The following is a 16,857-nucleotide window of genomic DNA, read 5'->3' as shown; positions in this document are numbered from 1 at the left end:
CAGGGACACTAGGAATACGGAGCCTCCTTCCCTCCAAGCCCACCTGAACTCCTCTGCTTAGAGAGTGCAAAAAGTTTATTTTTAAAAAATCCTCCTCCCCAGCTTATAGGCAGACCTTCTATCTCCTGTAGTGTGGGAATCACCTCCCATAAACTGCTGGGTTCTCCAGAACAAATCACCTGAATGTCTCTTCAAATGGAAAACCATGAAGGAGAGTGGGGAGGGTAGGCAGGGAGACACAAGTGAAAACTAATAAAACTCTTGTTAGAGGGCCTGCTCGGGATCCGCGGCGTCACCGGGCCTTTGACTTGGAAAGCCAAAGAGTTGTATTCCTAAATGAGTTAAAGACCCATTTACCTCTGTCGTGTTCTATTCATCAGGCCACAAGTTGAGAGTTCCTAACATGAAACTATTTGTTTGCTTACACAACCAGCTGGGCGCAATTTCACGTCTGAGATATCTATCTGAAAGCGCCTCTCATTTATTATCTCTCCTTGTCAGCGAATCCATTTTCCAGCTCCCCCTTCCCCCCTTTGGGGTTTATTTATTTATTTTTGGTGGGACTTCTTTGCCTGGGAGGACCTGGGTCTAGAATGCTCCCCAGGGAGCAGCCGGTCACTGCAGGGGTTTCTGCGGTGCGCGGGGCGCACGGACCAGGGGGAGCAGAAGCGCGCTGGCGGCCACCGCTGACCCCTCGCGGGCGGGCGGAAAGGGCCAGGGCGAGGGGTGCTCAGCGGGTGGGCCGGGCGGGACACTGCGAAGCTGCCTGTCTCTCTGGATGTCCTCCCTGCTAGCTCTCCCAGAGTAAGCCGCAACCACCTGTGCGAGGAAGGGGTGGGAGGAGGCCCGGGAGGGGAGTCCAGGAGCCTCTCTCCCAGATGGGGGCCCCGAGATACGGATTTGAGAGATGCTTTTACAAAGCCTCACCTAATCCCATGGGGCCAATTTCTTCTCCCAGGCTGGGCCGGAGCGCGGAGTGAGTAACCAAGATGTAAATAGTTGTGTGATGGGGTTGGGGGAGGGGGCAGCGCATTTATTGTGTGTGCGGAGGGAAGAAGGCTGCACGTGGTTTCAATTTTGAAGCACAAAGAAATAACATGCAATGCAGAAAATAGGTTTATGAATGTAATTGAGAGGAAAGAAAACAATTAACACGGTGCAAGGTTGCACACTCGATTCTCCACCCCTCGCCTTCTCTTCTACCCCAATTTTGAGAAATCCGGGTCATGTGAATAGAGTGGGTCTAGGCAGTTGGATCCGGCTGACAAGGGAACCCCTGATGGAGATCACAGTGATGGGTGGATAATGGTGTCTATCCATCTCCTAGTCTGCTAAGGCCTCCTCCAACCAAGCTGAAAGCGAGGGATCAAATCCCAAGTCCATTGTATAAAAATCAGTAGTCGTGGAGGTGGAAGGGAGAAGGGGTGTCTGTGAGGAAGGGGAGAGGGAGAACGAGAAGAGAGATAGCCAGGGATTTCTTTAAGACAGACCAGGCTGGGCTCTGCAAGCTATCCTATTGTGTTGATTTAGGAGGACATTTGCTGTATATAACGTTTAAGGCTGATAATATCATTGCGCAGCCAGATAAATAAAGCGTGGGCCCAACAGTGGGGTCAGCGATCGATCTCTGGGCTCAGAGGAAAAAGGAGAGAGACAGGATCGAGCACGAGGCTCTGTCTGTGTGCTTGTCAGTCGGCACGCAGGAGCCCGAGTGTGTGTGAGCGTCAGGGTGTGCGAGAGAGAACCAAGTCTTCAGCTGGCCAAGAGGCTCATTAGCATTCCTAACCCATGGACCTGCGCTGACAACTAACAGAGATATCCCGCTCACCACCAGGCCTCCTCTCCTTTTGTCTTCAGATCTGGAGGAGAAAAAGATTTCTCGGTGGAAGCTGGAGCCTGAACTTCCATGTGGTTGATGGAGATTCAGGGTATAAAGAGACGTTTCAGGATCTTGCCTGATCTTTTCACTCTGCTTTTAAAAACTTCCCTCCTAAAGAAGGAAGTTGGTTTTTTGTTTTTTGTTTTTTGTTTTTTTTTTTGCTTTCTTCTCTTAAAGTGTAGTATGTTTGTTGAAACTCCAAGCTTAAATGAGAGAGAAAATTCTCTGAAAATATTTTGCCATTTCTCCTTGTTGACATGCAGAGAGGTGGATGTTTATGTGTTTGGCTCACATACACATGTAAAGCTGGTACTTTTAAAGATTTCTAGAACACAGCAACCAGGGGTGGTTTGAGATTTTTGTTTCTCTTCTTTTTTCTGCTCGGTTTTGTTTTTGTTATGACAAAATTCATTTGATTTTCTATAATAAGTGTTCTGTTTATTACTTCATCAGTCCACTGTTGAAGTAAAGTACACCTTTCAAAATGAAATGGGGTCTAATTTTGTGTGAACTGTCAGAAATGAGCAATTTGAGAGGCCTCCGCTATTCTAAGAAACATTTTAAGATTATACTCATTCGTACAGTTTTAATCACCTTACACCTATTTTGGGAAAAGTGTCTTAGTTAAGTACCTCTCATAGGGATAAATACTTATCTACTGCTCTCCTAGATCCTGCGCCTTGAACTCCATCAAATGAGGCAGATAGTTTTACATCGGCGTGTACAAATTATCCCATGTTGACAGATGTTTGTCACTTAGTAACTTCTTTCCAAGTCCCCCCCCCTCCCCTAAGCCTTCTTTCTTGCTTGCTTTGTTGTTTTAAAATATGCATGTCTCTCACTGGAATGCCAGTCACGAGTGCAAACTTTGTGTCCAACCTCCCACATGAAATGATCCTTTTAGAGGGAACTCGATATGTCTCAATCTGCACTTCACTCAAAGCCTGTGGGTACGGGCCACTCACTCACTGGTCCTGGCTCCAAAATAACTCAGCAGAAACGAGTTTCCAACTAAAAATCCCCTCGAATGTCTCCCAGGGAAGAAATATAGCTCCTATAATTAAAGGAGGCAACGGCCAGAGGGGGAATGCAGCCGGCAGCCAAAAAAAAAAAGTAAGAGTTTTATTTATTTGCTGATTGAACTTGGGTTGTCACTCGCAGCAGGTTTATCCACACTGGAAGTGCTGGCGGTCTGTCCTATGTGTGCACCAGAGGGCGAGGTGGGCAGGAAAGAAGGGGAAGGGGAGGATGACACGGAACAGGGAGAATGAAAGAGGTGAGGACAGTTTGGGGAGACAGAAAATGATCTCTGTGGGACAATGTGAAGCACTTTCCGAGTGCTGGATTTGCGTACAGACCTGGAGCTGAGGGACATGGGAGGAGGGACCTCAGAGGAGAGGAGGGGGTAGTTAGAGTAAACTCTTAAATGTGGGGTGTGGTCAGGAAAAGGAGCACTCTGATTTCCCTAGAAAAGTAATGTGACAGCAGGAAAATTATTAGCTGTGCTGCGTGTGGCGGTTTCGGTATGTGGGGGGTGGAATTATGAAGAGAGGAACGGGAGAGTAGGGAAGAAGTTCCAGGACTCAGAGCAGAAGAGCCTTGGAACCAGAAGCCCTCCACCCTCCTTGGCAAAAGGTGCCTAGTAGGTGTGGATGTGCAGCTTCTTGAAGACATCATCGTTACATCTTATTTTAATTAGTTTCATCTATTTGAACTGATTCTGGCATTAGAGCCACTTATAGGATGATTCAGCTCACAGGATGAAGAGCACCTCCCAATCTCTTTGACCACCCCCCTCCCACCCCAAAAGCTTCAAAACAGAAGGAGTACTCAGGCTGGGCAGCTCATTTCTATTAAAAAGGCAAAACTTTAGCACTGATGAAAAACAGATGAATTTTTTTCCTCCCTCTCTCTGAAACAGTTACTCTCTTTTACTGATGTGAAGTGACGTCAGCAAAGCCTGTCCTATCCCCTTGGAGAGAAGGGAGGGAGGAGGAGGAGGGGATGGAAGGAGGGAGCTGGGAGAAAGAGCTGGAGAAAAAGAGAAAGAGCGAGCTGAGAGAAGAGGGAAAGGGAGGGGGTGGGAAGGAGAAATTGAGAATGAATATTCTACACTTTTGGACCAAAATCCCACAAAGAGGGGGCAAAACCATGCTTTAGAAGCCTATAATTGATAGGACACCTTTCTCTACGCTCGCCCGATCTACATATTCTAACATATGGAAAGCTTGCAGGCCCTGTGCACTTATAGAAGCCGATAATGCATTAGCTCTCAGCAATATTTACAGCACCACTTTTAATACACACCAGATGGTTCGCGACTGTGCCGCCCCAGCCAGCTCACTCCTCGATTTTACTCGGTGGCACTTTGTTGCAATTACGCTCCATGCTGAGACCAATTTTATTGGTGACCTATTTTTCATATTTGCAGCATTTTATGTTAAAAACCTCTTCTCTGGCCTTTTTGTAAAGGGCAGCATTCAGGAAGGGAGAGCTTAGGAGGACGGTGGAGCTGTCTAGGTGGATATTAATATTTATCATGATGTTCCATACCTCAGGTTTAAGTGAGTAAACCGGATAGACATAAATACTCTGGTCATTACGTTTGTTCACTCACCTCCTGTTTGTCAGACCCCCACGGACTGTCTACACGGCGCGCTTGCCTCAGAGTCAATACATCGGACCATAAATATTGTATTCCATTAATTATCACGCCACTGGCTCATCCTGGGCGCCGGCGTCCTCGAGCGACGCAGGGCAAATGAGGACGCTTCCCGAGCATATTTCTAGGCTGGGAACCCCGCTGAAATTTCCGCGGTGCCTGGGAATTCCTAGAGCCTGAGCGCCTGGCTCAACCCGGGCTGGGCCTGGGGCTGGCTTGCGGGGGAGGGGAGTGCGGCGGGCAAAGGCCCGACGCCGCCAGGAGCGCTCAGTACCTGTTATCTTGCGACGCAGAAGGCCACAGGGAGAATCCCATTTGGCACGCCAGGAAAGGCTTTCAACTTTATCTCCCGCCATGTAAATATCCCCGAGTGCCCGACTGAGGGACTTTGTTTTTGCACCGAACAATATAAATATCCTATTTGCTACAACGCAGGTGTGCTCTTCCTGCCCAAACTCTTTTTCCCCCCTCGTTTATAGTAACTCTTTATACCCCCTTCCCCTGGTTAAAAAAAAAAAAAAAATCACAGATGTTTACTTTATTGATATAACCTATACCATGGTAAGGCTGAGAATAATATGCCTCAACTAACAGTCATTTAGCAAATAATAGAGGCGTTCTGGATGCTTTCCAACGTTACACATGTACTTGGTCATAAAATGATACGTGAAAAAATTAACATCTGCTTTCCTAAAATAAAGTGTGCCAAGTAGCTTTTTATGAATGCTTCCCTCATTTTAAAAAGAAATATGGAGAGATAAACTGGCACCCAGATGTATAGCATATTTATAATGGTTTTAGGATTTAAAGGTAGCTATTCATTGCACAAACCATTTGAAAACTGACGGTTTAAAAGCTACTTAACCCCAGACATCTTCGAATCCTGAAGAGTCTTCCAAATTTTATTATTTAAGGAGGAATTTACTGTAATTTAATTGTGTATCAAAGCACAACTATGTGCAAGTCGGGGCACTGCAGCCTGAGCTCAACAGAAATTCCAGCCCGCCTTTTATTTACCTAATTTCTCAGCAAGGTTCCCAGGCCCTTAAGAAAGCAGAGCTGGAAAGTTTAGTTGGGCTCTTTTTTGTTGTTGTTTAATTCCACTATTAGGAAATGAGGCCTACCTTTGAATTATTTCATTAGGATTTGGCCTTTTGGGGGAAGGGGTGGGAACCATAATCATTAGTGGCTTTTTATTATTTCTACAATAAATGGCTAGATTCTTTGTTGAATAAGCTGCTTGAATGTTTTGCAGATGTTCCACTTAGACCAAATCTGACCCCCTATTTCCTCCCAAATAAGTCGCTTAAACTCTCCCACCAGTGCATTTACTGGAGAGTATACTCCCCCATTCTGGCAAGTTTATAAGTGTAGAACATATTCTTATGAAATTTCCACCTAACTGCACACACGCACACACACATTTACACACACACACACACACACACACACTCCCACCCACCGAGCCTCTGAGCGTGGCAGAGGATAAGAGGAAAAAAAAGACGAGAAACTGGTGAGGCGTAATGGAAAGGAGGAGGGAAGTCAGCCCAGTGGTTACTCCCCTGTGCGGAGGCGCGCCCTCCTTGGGCCTCTCGCCCCCCTTTGTGCCTTTGGTTTGAAACATAGGGGGTGGCCCGGATCCGTTTCCCCCAAAGCGCTGGGAATCTCAATGGGCCAAGCGCTCGGCGCGTCCGCCCAAGGTGTTTCGGGGCTGTCCGGGCGAGCCGAGGCAAAGCCGGGCCGGCCCGGCGGTCAGCTCGGAGCCTCGGCGCGGCCGCACCCTGCAGCCGCTGCGGCCGCGCGTGGGCCCGCGGGGCTAACAAAGGGCTCCGTGGGGCGCGGGGCGCGGGCACGTGACGGCTCGAGCGCCGCGTTGCGGGCCCGCGGCGGGGAGGGGCGGCCAGCCCGGGGTGCCTGGTGGCTTCTTGACATAAAAAGCAGCGGCCGCCTCGGGCTGGCTGCGCCCGGGCCGCGCTCTGCCGGGAAGAGAAGTACTTGTCTGGCTCTGCGTTGGAGAAGCCGCACCTCTCATCTCCAGCTCTTACTTGAAAAGCACTTGGAAGGAACTGTGTGTGCGGGGAGGGCCGCGGGGTGGGCCTCGGCCAGGCTGTGAGGCTGAGGGGGGCCGGCTGGTGGGTGGATGGGGAGGAGGTTGAAGAAACAGCTCCTTTCTGAGTGACAGGACTCCTTTTCAAAGGGCAAACAAGGAAAGGGAGAGGAAAAGAAAAAAAAAAAAAAAAAAGAAAGAAAAAAAAAAAAAAAACCCTAATATGAATAGGAGAATTTTCAAGGTTTCGCAGTTACTCCCACTCCTCCCCTTTTTAACGCGGAGCTCTTTCTTTTTTCCCCCTCTTTTCCTTCCTTTTCCTTTCCTTTCTTTCTCTTTTTAGGTAGGAAGTGAGTGTGCAAATGGGTCTTGATGCTTTTCAGGAGAAAGAATGTTCTGTTAACTTTTAAACATCTTTTGGGGTTGGGAAAAATTGCTGAAACATTTTAACATGTTTTTGTGGACTCACTGACCAGACTGGCTGAGACAGCAGAGGAGTCAAGCTCTCAGGCAGAGGTCTTCAGTCAAAGATGGTGTATTTGTGAGGGAAAGAAAGGCAATACTTTGCAAAGTTCTCCCTCGCCCCAGTAACAAAACCTGTCACATCCTTACTTCTCACTAGAAAAGGGATAGTGTCCTTGTTTGAACACCTCGAAGGTGATTATTAGATGCCTCTGTGAAAAATCAGGTTGGGAGAGGACAGCTCATCTCTCACACACACGGATTTTTGAAGCCTGCCTGTATTTATAATTGAATCTTAGAAACACTTTTATTATGTCCATTCTCAACCCTAGCTTTTTTTTTTTTAATTGTTGAAGGGCCATGCCTCAGAGAGGAGAAAACTTTCTTTTTAAAAAGCTTTAAACCCACAGTACCAGTTGTTTGTTGTTGTTATCATGCTTATGATGGTTATTATGTCATCCCTCCTTTTTGCACTTGATCTGATGAGAGAACTTTTTAAAAGAGTGTGAAATGAAGGACACAAAGACAGTATATCAATGAAAAGAAGAAAGTGGCCCTTTTAATGAGAACTAAAGAAAACCCAAATGTAGATGAAGTGTACCGTAAAAGCTGCTTCAAAGTCCATCTTAATTCCCTTGGGCTCAGTCATCACGAACTTGTGGTAATTGGGAGTTCTTCACGGAGGTAAGGCGGCCATGGGTGGGAAGTCATGCAGAGGCACCTCCCGGCCCTATAATTCCAAATACATTTGAACCAAGAACTTGGAGATTTTACAGAACTCAGATTTGGCTACTTCACTTTCAAACGCTACCTGCCCATTTAAGTAATTTGTTTTCTTCCTGAGTAACCGTACTCACTAAGGGAGCTTCTTCCCCCTGGTCCCGGCAACCCCCCAGCAGGCTGGTAGATGCTGGGCCATATTCTAGGTTTTGACTATTATTTTGTGATCAGCTCTGTTTAATTTTCTATTTATTTTTGGACCTCAGCCTTTCTGGATCACAAAAGTCCCCACAAGCAACACAGCAATAAATCCAAGCAAAAATAAGACAGATTTCCTCATCGATGTGTAATAAAGTTAAAGGACATTGTTTTGTCAGACAAGCGCTAAGTAGAAAATAAATCTCAGAGTCTGGGGAAACAAAACGGAGCGCTGCTGGCATGTGTGTAAATTTACTTTTAAAAGCAATAAATCAATGTTAAATTAAACAGCTGGGTACCCTGTCTAGGAGAAGGTTCAGTGTTTAAGAAGACCTTGATGGGAGAAATGTGCTATTTAACAAGACACCAAAAAAAAAAAAAAAAGTTAAATTTTTATTGTGAGCTGAGGCAAGACTGGCCTGGGAACTTCTCTGAACTTCATAGAGGAAGAAGAGGCAGTGTGAATTGTATCCTCTTGCCATCCTGAGATCCTTACATATGTTTTCAGGCATCAGGAGGCATCGAAGTTTTTGTGGAAATGTTTTAGATGTTTTGGAAATTGTGGATTAAGCTCTCAGATCCTTTCTTTATTGGCTTAGGTTTGTTGGAGGAGGGGTTATGATTTTCGTCTGATTTTTTTTCCCCCTGTAAATACCTGTGGAGATATTTTAATGAGCACATTGAACATATTCTTATCAAATGGTTCCTTTATTCTCAATATGGCTGTTTTGCACAGTAAATAGCATAGTAGAAAAATAAAGAGATGTGTTATTTCATATCTGTTATGCCTGTTTTAATTGAGAAGTAAACCTGGGAGTGGACTAGCGTTTAAAACTCAACTGGAATATTGTGATAGCCATTTTCTAAGATTTCTTTCTATCTATCTTTCTTTCTTTTGTGGCTGGATGTTGGTGGTGGTGGTTGTTTTTTAGAAAACACTTCACTGGGAAAAATTGTATGTGTGGGGTTGGGGCAGGGGCCAGAACAATAGGAAACCTAAGTTCCTGCTCTATATTCTAAGAAGTGTGAATCAATGAGTCATTACAAAGGCAATCATCAATAGCAGGAAATTAGGAGAGTTTAAGGCTAGCATATATGTACATTGGATTTCTGTCCCTCCACTCCCAATCTTCGAGTAAAATTCAGGAAAGGCTCAACAGAAGTACTTTAGAAAGCAGACGTATTACTGAGATGAGCCCTCTTGATCTTTTGAATTCAGATCGACTGACTTAAAAGAAAAATATGGGGTTCTTGCTATATAGAACCCAGTAGATCTTCCTTATTCTTTACTTTCTTCATATCACAATCTCAGAAGATTCATCTTGTTAGCCCAGTTTCACAGAATTTTTATATAATTAGGTAACATCATTTAACCCTTAAGAAATGGAAAAAGTGCTGTCTTTCCCCTCAAGCTACAAACTAACAGGCATGTTGGGCAGCATCCTAGCTACCTTTGACTTTTCTTCAGCCAGAGGAACTATCAAAGACCCGGTTGCCTGGAGAAGACTGAAGTTATACTATTTATAAGGCAGCATTCAGCTCCCATGTCCATCCATGGCATGTGAAGTAAATCTGTGTCTTATGCCACTCAGAGATAGCTCGGATTGCCTGTCAGGAGACGCCTGGGCAAGCCTTGTAAACTCAGAATGACTTCTCAAATCCTGCTAGGTTTTCCCAACGATGTGCTTTCCTCTGCGCTGAAGCCCTGGGAGTCGTGTCAGCCCAAGGTGAGCCCTTCGGGCACTGCTCTTTGTCCCCATCTGGATAGGAAGGTGCAGAATTAGTTAGACACTGGGCTGGTTTTGGGGCGGGGAGAGTGGGAACGGAAAGGCCGCTTGTTCTAATTAAAGACAAAAAGCAACCCTGTGAGGAGCTGTCCTTTAGCCTTAGCTTGAGGCAGAAAGGGTCTGTCTCACCTCAGTAGTTAGTTTGTTTGAACTGGCTTGAGAGTCGAAGACAGCAGGTAGAGCTGGGCTCAGGTGACACTGGGCCCATGGTTAAGTCGCAGCAAGTACATCTCCAAATCCCTCTTTGCCTCCCAATTCCCTGGTCTCTGTGCTCTGTGCTTGACTCAGGCGCTCTTTGATTCTAACTTTGCTTGCTAGATGGCGCTCGGTGTCTCAGGACATTCCATTTCAGAATTAAAGCGGCTTCTTAGCACCGTTGTTCTCAACTAGTTGTGGGTATTTGATTAGCACAGTGCCAGCAATGTTATTATTGCCCTTGTTTTTGACACCCTTGTTCACTTTTTGATTAAAGTAGCATTCAGGTGGGAGTTACCCATCTTAATCTGTGTAATAATAAAATTCAGTGAAACTCTGCACCTGAATTGAGGGCATATTTATGGCTCAATTACTCTATGTGATGCATTTCAGAAAGCACTTGAGTAACTTTTCCTTCAGTAATCGGACTGAGGTTTTCAGGAAGAAGATAAATCAGCAGGTCTGGATGGATATTTACAATCCTTGAGGCTGACCACTGAAGTCCACCTCCCACTTTGCCATTACTACCCCCATTGCCATTGCAAGATGAATTAAGCTGATCTTAGGGAACTTATTACTTTTATTTATCCTTTGTGGTATACCATTAATTGATTTTTAAAAGTATCAGAATTTGTTTAAAACCCAAATACCGAAATTTATACCCACAGAAGATGTGTTTTAATATTGGTAATACAAGCCTACCCAAAGCTTGTTTCACAGGAAGGGTGATTTATGGATTCTAATGTGTATTTATTTCAAACATTAGTGAATCTTCTCAGATATTCAAAACACTTTTCAAAACTCCTTTGTGTTGAAGCACAAAGAGACAGAAAAATCAATAGTTCTAAGTTTCTGATGGGAAAAAATTAAGATGAGCCACAAAGAATTGCATATTGTTTTGTCGAATAAAGATGTCACTTTCACAGTATGCACCGCTCTCACACTAGTGTGTGTCCTTTAAAGACAAGGATGCAGGTGAGGAAGGCAAATGGAAAAAAAAGAAAAGAAAAGAAAAAAGAAAACCCCCAATCCTCTATATAGACATCTTGCAAACACTTTAACAAAAGAGAGTTTAACTTCTTACTTGCTGTTAGGATTTAGAGAACTAACTTGTATGGAAATGTTCCACCTTTGGGAAAATCAATAACACTCAGAGCTGTGTGGTTTGGAAACCTTTTATCAAACCTTGGCTGCTTTGGTGAAGAACCCCGCAAAGTCTCTCTCTAGGTGTTAGGCTGAAACTAGCAGGCGCTGAAAACCTAAAGCGGAAAATTTACAACTTGATCAGCCCCAGCCACACACCAAAAACCTGCTACTGCTGCAAACATATGTTTCAGATTAAGTTAAGCAAATGGCTCTTGTTTCTCAGGGTTGAAAGTTGATCATGAAAATTCAAATTTGAGTGAGTTGTGCTTCCAATGGATCACCAGATCCTCAAATGCTTATAAAGCCCTCCCAACTGTTTACTCAAGAGATTTCATATACTTTGTTATCTTCTAGAGAGCTTAATTTAGAATCTCCTGGAAATTTAATCCAATCAGGTTTTATTTTCCGGGAACACATATAGTTTTAAAAGTTGGCTAAGTTGGAAACGAGGTGTATTCTTCTTTCTAATGTGAAAATGCTAGATAGCTAATGTGTAACTCAGTTGTTTTCATGCTCTATTTCCTCGCATACATACTAACTTTAAAAGGCAGAAATTAAACTGACGATTTATTTTCAAATTCCCTGGAAGTTTCATTCGCCAGAGGAGTAGGTGTTTTTTGTTTTTTGTTTTTGTTTTTGTTTTTTAACAGCATGAGACAAAATAAAGAAGTGTTATCAGACCCTTTAATAATGTCAGGAAAGACTGAATCATGGTATTTCTTTTACTGGGGGTAACTGTTTTTTGCAACCTCCCTGTGGTTATCCAGCCATTGCCCAGCTAAATTATTTGAAGACCAGTCTGGCTACTAAGGTGTCTTGTAAGGAAATTTAGAATTAACTCCCGACTTTTCAAAGTATCTGGCTCCTTGGGTAAGTTGCAGAGGATGGAGACAGCCATCAGGCACGCACCTCGGCTCCCTTCCTGTGTAATCGCGGGAGTCCGAAGTCGTTCCCTACTACCTCCCTGCATTCAAATGATCATCCTGCAGATTTTAACCGATATTGTCATGTTGAAGTTTGGTAGTTATTGTTTACATTTCTCCCTTCCCCAAGGGGTCTTGGCAAGTGTTTAAGAGATTATTGATTTCCAAGAAACCAAATAAAGGCTGTTCTTTTATAACATATGAAATACACACTTTTCTTTAACTAAATAGGCAGTGTATATTTGACATTGACAAATGGATAGGAGACAAGAAAACTTATTTTAAAAGATTTTGAAAGGGGAGAAATGGACAGGACAGCAGCAGTCCTACAGAAGAGTAGGACTGGAATTAAGAGAAAAGCTTGGAGAAAACTAGGGGGATGCTTTCTGTGCTGTAAAAGTTTAAAATGTCATCGAACACATACAGGTGGTAAACAAACATCGTTGAAGAGGCTACTTTTAGGGGGACCTAATCATTGCAGTTTTTATTTATTTATTGTTGAGATGAGCTTCTTATACTACTTTTCTCCATATTTTTCTCTGGCACTGTGGTACTGAAATATCCACCCAAGTTGGGGAGTTTCTGGTTTACTTAGAATAACCCAGAAAAGCCATTCTGAAACTGTGTCAAGAATACATTTTTTTAAAAAAGTAATAAATACCTGATAGAGATCTTAGCTATCCCATCCCCCAAGTCAAAAGGGAAATACCCAGTGAAGGAAGGAAATTCCCCAACACCCAGATTGAGGGAACAAATGGTAGACACCCAGGAGTTCAGTGTTGTATATCCCACCCCAAATCTCCACAACTTTCCTGCACCAACAAAGGAAAGCCCCTCGTCCTTCCCTGCACCAGATTCTCTTTTCTTGCTCCTGAACCTTAGGAAGGCAAGAATGAAATACTTCATTTATCCAAAGATGGGAGCTCAGTTTGTGGAATGAGCTCCCCCAAAATATATCAGCCAAAGATATGCAAACATTATGGAGATATTTCACTTGAGGGTTCAGATCCAGAATCTGCAAGTCTCCAGGTTGCGATTATTCAACAGGTCCCCTTCGCTACCCTGTGCGCTTCAGCTGCTAAACTTTGTCAACCCAAGTTCTCCCCAGTTTTCGTAGGAGGGTGGCACCCGCAGTTTAAATAGCTCACAGCATGGCCAGGTTTCTCTAGTAACACAGACTTACCTTAGTATCTGGGCAAAACGACTTTTGAGACCGCAAGAAAGACCAAACTATGAGGGAAAATTATCTTTGGACAGAACCCAGCAGTGATTTTGCACACTAAAAAAAGAGGGAAAACTTTGTGTAAGCAGCGCTGTGTGAGAAACAGTCTTATATTGTTAACCTGTGAAATATTTAATAAAATATTTGTATGTTTTTAAGGGATAGAAAAACAGAGTGTGTTGAAACTACATTGCTACTATACTGAGGAACTGAAGGAAAATTTTCACTGTAATAGCATGCCAGGTAGAGAATAATTTTATCTTGCAATGTATTATAATCCGTGTTACTCTACAAAAGCAATTTTGAAAGCGGTTTATGGAGGCTATTTTATAGGGGAAAAACCACTTAAAATACTTTTCTTTGTTGGCTCTTTCTGGTAAAGTATGGATTAAGTTGGTTTGAAAGCATATTTGTACAATCAATATTTAATACAAGTTTGCTTTTGGCCCTCTCACCTGCTCTAACCGTATCATTTTCGTCCTCAAAGTCGGTTCAAGAGAGTAGATGACTAGAATGGGATTCCAGTGGGAGGGAAGAGATTTTACTCAAAGCCCAACAAGTGAGACGAGTTTCAATAAAGCAAGGTGCAATTTGAAATCTTTAAAAACTAGTGTTGTCTTAGGAGTGGTGACTTAAGTGTTGCTAGGGAGACCAGGCAAGGAAAAAGACGCCACACGGAAGTGATTTTCAGTTCTTGTACTTTGCTTAACGCGACAGTAAAAAAAGGAAAGAAAAGAAAGAAAGAAAGAGCGAGCCAAACAGGAAGACACGCCGACATTTGGAGCTTGGAGTTGAGGTCTGCAAGTAGAAGAGGTAGTGGTGGGTACTGAGCCAGACGCGCCCCCTTTTTAGTGCTGTCAAATAAGTTGCTGTCAGGCTCTTTAGCGCGCCGGGGGCCGGGCGCCCCGCTGCACAGCCACCTCCCCCGGGGCGGTAATTAACCAGTACCTGGGCGCACACGACCGATCCGACAGCATCAGCCACAGGCAGAGCCGTGGGGACCAAGGGCCCCGTGGGTCTGGATGCACATTTCCTGAAACACAGGTCTCTCGCGTCTGAGATCACTAGCCCCGAGAAAATGTGCTCATAGTAGAGTTCTTAAACTGGAGCCTGTATGCAGCTGGCCCGCTGAAGGGTGGTGGTGAAAAATAAGGCAAAGAATAGTTGTGGGGGTGACACTTCCACCACCAAAATGACTGAGAGTGGCGCTGCTTTCCTCATGAAGTAGATGCAAATTCGGGGAGCAGGGAAATGGTGTGTCAACTCTGGGGCACTCTGATTAACACCGGGCATGGAGCAAGCAAGATTCTCCACCCACAAACTGTATACTTTTTAAAACTCATTGTCGCTTAGGGCTCAGATCCTGAGATTTCAAGAGCCAGTTTCCTATGGCGAGGGAGTGGTCGGAGAGAGGAATCAGGCTAGGGCCGGAACTTCGGGGTTCTGGCGGAGGGGAGAGGGAAGGGGGCGCGCTGGGCGCTGTCCATGGTGCTGGGAGGAAAGCGGCTTCCCTTCGCAGTACCCAAACCAAGATCAGGTGTGAAAAGGGGAAGATAAACCAACAACACATGCGGCAGGAGATTTTTTAATTCCCTCGAATGTGAAAAACACGCATGTGGTTGTATAATTTAAACAGTATTCTAGGAGTGCTCTGCTCTATCTCCCAGTCGGTACTGTTTAGTCAGACAGCAGCGTTAACTGGTCATTATAGGGAGGTCTTCTCCTTAAAATGTTCCATATTTCAAAGTAATGTAATCATCAATTTTTGACGTACAAAGTAGAGAGGAAGGAGGGGAAAAATGGTGATTTGAGACTTTAAACATATCCAAAGGCACTTAGCTATTTTCAGATTTGATAGGATATAAAAGCAGAACATGACTTAGCCTGTTAGGTAACATGGATATATTGAGAAAGTATTAAAACTATATAGACCCAATTTCATTTTAATAATTCTATAAACTCCACGCTGGCCAAATGCTGCAGTTATATTTTTGTCAGTAAGAATAACAAGAGCGATTTACCTATTGTGGTGTGTGTGTGTGCGTGTGTGTGTATACATTTGAAATGGCTAAGATTTCATTCTAAGTTCTAAAATCATACTCTTAAAACTGCATGCTCTTAAAACAAATTTGATTTCTTAAAAGACAGGTGGCCAGGAAGAAAGTAGGATGCAGACAGAAATTATTTCAAAATGGGGATAAAGAACTAAATGGAAACATAACCTACTTAGTAGGTGAGTCACACTTTGTAAAATACACACACACACACACACACACACACTTCTAAAAATATATCCTGTTACACCCGTGTATAAAATATATGGTTTTTAAAAAACAAAAGTATGTATATCTATGTATCTACAAATACATGAAATTACATAACAAAATTTCAGGCAAACTATTACCTGTGCTTGGTCAAACCAGAAATATGAAAAATTATCTTAATTGTGTTAATCATGAAAATCTTACTAGCCTCAGCAACTTGAATCTATGTGACAATGAAGAAGGAAAGGGACAAAAATTCAAACAGCTGACACAATGATCAGCAGCAACTGACAGCATCTCATTTGATATTTGATATCAAGCACTAGATCAATATTTGTGAGATCAATGCAATTTTAATGGTTTTTCTTTCGAAACTGTATGAAAGCCAAATCATGACACTCTGTGCTAGGGTTATTTTTAGAGCTGGTTATTCCAGGGGATGATATTAAGTAATTTACTGAGGCAAAGGAAAAGGGGGGGGGGGAACCTAAAAAACAAAACCACCACAGCAAACTATCAGTATTTCTTCAATTGATAAATCCTGATTATCTAAGTACCTAGAGAAGGTATAAACATTTATTGGAAAAAAACCATTTATTTAATTATGGTTAAAGAAACAAGAAAAGAAACCTTTGGAAATTATTTGGAGGTACATGAAGATGAAATGGATCAGAAATTTTCACTCACAAGGGGATTAGGTGGTACTTGAGCAAAAATAAATGAAATGATAAAAAGGAAGAAATCCAGGCCTTTCAGCTACACAGTCAATCCCTGCATGTGTGGAATTCAGAGGGAAATAACAGATTTCTCTGTGTCCCAGGCAGAGCAGAAAACTGAGAGCCCTATCTGAAACTCATACACAGCAAGGTTCCTCAAAGGTCAAAAAGAGGGGAGAAAAAGTAATTAGGTACATGGTATTGTCTTCAATTTTCCTTTGGAGAGTTTATACCTTAAAAAATAAAATGCAAAGTAATCTAACTCAGAGGCATACAGGTCCTCAATCTATACATCTTTAAACAGTAATCTAGGAGGATTCTACGCTTTCTTTTTTCAGTCTTTAGTGCTTAGACAGTAGCGTTAACCCATGTGCCCACCAACTCATTTTGTTTGATAAAAATGCTAAACTTTATTTATTTGTTTTTACAGATTCAGTTATGAGGAATTTTCACCTAGAGGAATCCACGACCTTCACCAAACAGCAATTTCTGGGGAGGTAGATGATGGGGGTGGTGCAGAGGGAGTATAAGCAGGTGAACATTTCAGTAAGGCAGTAAGAAGGTGAGATGTGGTGATTGTGGATAGTGATCCTGATAAGCAGATGTTTAAGATTTCAGACTAAAAGAAAAAGAAAA

The 16,857-nt window shown here is 43.3% G+C and overlaps 1 long non-coding RNA gene across 1 annotated transcript; it reads left to right on the top strand.

Moving 5' to 3' along the window:
• The first annotated feature begins 2,797 nt into the window (after positions 1-2,797).
• On the top strand, positions 2,798-16,793 carry LOC116858828. The gene is made up of 3 exons (XR_004381022.1): positions 2,798-2,992; positions 15,386-15,474; positions 16,652-16,793. It is a non-coding gene; the product is annotated as an uncharacterized LOC116858828 (long non-coding RNA).
• The last annotated feature ends 64 nt before the right edge of the window (positions 16,794-16,857 follow it).

This window comes from Lontra canadensis, unplaced genomic scaffold (assembly GCF_010015895.1).
Source record: "Lontra canadensis isolate GAN:19392208 unplaced genomic scaffold, GSC_riverotter_1.0 scaffold4, whole genome shotgun sequence".
Lineage (NCBI taxonomy): Eukaryota > Metazoa > Chordata > Mammalia > Carnivora > Mustelidae > Lontra > Lontra canadensis.
The sequence above is the reverse complement of the archived record's forward strand: the minus strand, read 5'-3'. Positions and strand labels throughout refer to the sequence as shown.